Below are 1,792 nucleotides of genomic sequence, written 5' to 3'. Positions count from 1 at the left end.
CCATCCATCCATCCATCCATCCATCCTCTCCTTCTCTCAGCATGCGGGCTGCTCTTTGGGGCAAAGCCCTCTCTCTTGCCAGGCAGCTCTGAGTGCAGGGGAAGGCTAGTCTCCCAATGCTGAAGGACATTAGGCAACCAGTTTCCTTCTCCAAAAATTCATCACTCCATTAATCAGTTACGGCTTGCCTCAGTTGCTGAACCCTCTCCAGGCTGTGTGCAAACCCCCCCCCCCCACTATTAAAATAGGTATAATGCAGCCTTAGTAGGCTGGTGGAGAGATTTTTGGTTCTCTCTCAAAGCAAAACGGCTCTTCACGCACAGGAGCAATATGAATGTCAGAAGTGTGTTCTTAGGACCAGTGCATGAAGCCCAGGTTGCATCAGGGCTTATTTAGCAAGCTACTGCTAGAAGCCCAACTAGTTGGTGGTTTTTATTTCCTCTTTCTCTTTTCTGAGTTTGTGTGGCACTTTTAACTCTCTCCAGGGCTTGCTGTCACTTGTTCTAAAGCAGGTTTGTCCAACCTTGGCAACTTTTAAGACTGGAGGACTTCAGCTTCCAGAATTCTCCAGCCACCCATGCTGGCTGGAGAATTCTGGAAGTTGAGGTCCTCCAGTCTCAAAGTTCCTAAGGTTGGACACCCCGGGTCTAAAGGAAATTTTTCAAGAAGTGCTTGAAATCCGCAGAGGTCATTGAATCAGCTGCCTCCTGAATTGGGCTGGCACTAGTTGACCGGCATCTCAGGCCAGCCCTGAGCCCCGAGCCTCAAGCAGCCTTAGCTGAAGGACCCAAGGAAGAAGCCCAAGACTTACACCACTTATCCCTCCTTGTGAAATTGGGCACTTCTGCATACAACACCCCCCCCTGCAATTTTACTGGCCATCTGCAGGGGGGGGGGAGGGAGACCATTTTGTGCAAGGCCTCCAAACATCCAAATACTGGAAGTGCCGTTTCTTGCCCCTTTCAAAGCTGAGGGAAAAGAGGGAGGGGGGGGCTTGGGCTTAACCCACTTTTAAAAGCGTCTTTATAGCCCCCAAAATGGTGTCATGTGAAACCCCTTTAATATTGTTGGATGGCTCCAACTCTGGCCCCGGCCCCTCAGCCATTGCTCAGGAATGAGCTGGGATAGAATGATCAGTTATCCCCTAATACAGTGGTTCTCAACCTGTGGGTCGGGACCCCATTTGGGGTCAATCGACCATTTCACGGGGGTCGCCAAGCAAGGCTGTCCGCCATTTTTTTGTCCGCCATTTTTTTTGTCCGCCATTTTTTTCCCCTTTTCCGGCGGGTGCCTTACCTCCCTTGGGCTCGGCCAGCTGGTGGTCGGCCTGCTCCGTCTCTGCCGCTTGCCAGCTAAGCCTCGGCCGGTGCAGGGGGCGGAACCACGCATGCGCGGCGCTCCCGGGCAGGGAAAGTCCTTGACTTACGACCGGTTGGGTAGTCCTCGACGTACGACCGGTTTAGTCCTCGACTTACGACCGGTTTAGTCCTCGACTTACGACCGGTTTAGTCCTCGACTTACGACCGGTTGGGGTCGCAGCATTAAAAAGGTTGAGAACCACTGCCCTAATAGAAAAGGAATAGATAATATTCGGGGGGGGGGGTTGCAACTCATAGCTGGCTTTGGGCAATTCCCGTAAGGTGAGCGAACAAAGCTGCATTGTCCGAAGTGCTGCCGCCGCAGAAGTCGGAGCGAGGGCACCTAAGGCGTGGAGGGCAGAGGTCTGATTTCGGGAAGACAGAGGGCCCTCTTTCCTGAAAATGTCAGAAGGATGCCGGCTGGGCTCAGGTTT

This window comes from Protobothrops mucrosquamatus, unplaced genomic scaffold (assembly GCF_001527695.2).
Source record: "Protobothrops mucrosquamatus isolate PMUCROS unplaced genomic scaffold, P.Mucros_1.0 scaffold9660, whole genome shotgun sequence".
In the NCBI taxonomy this organism is placed as follows: Eukaryota; Metazoa; Chordata; class Lepidosauria; order Squamata; family Viperidae; genus Protobothrops; species Protobothrops mucrosquamatus.
The sequence above is the reverse complement of the archived record's forward strand: the minus strand, read 5'-3'. Positions refer to the sequence as shown.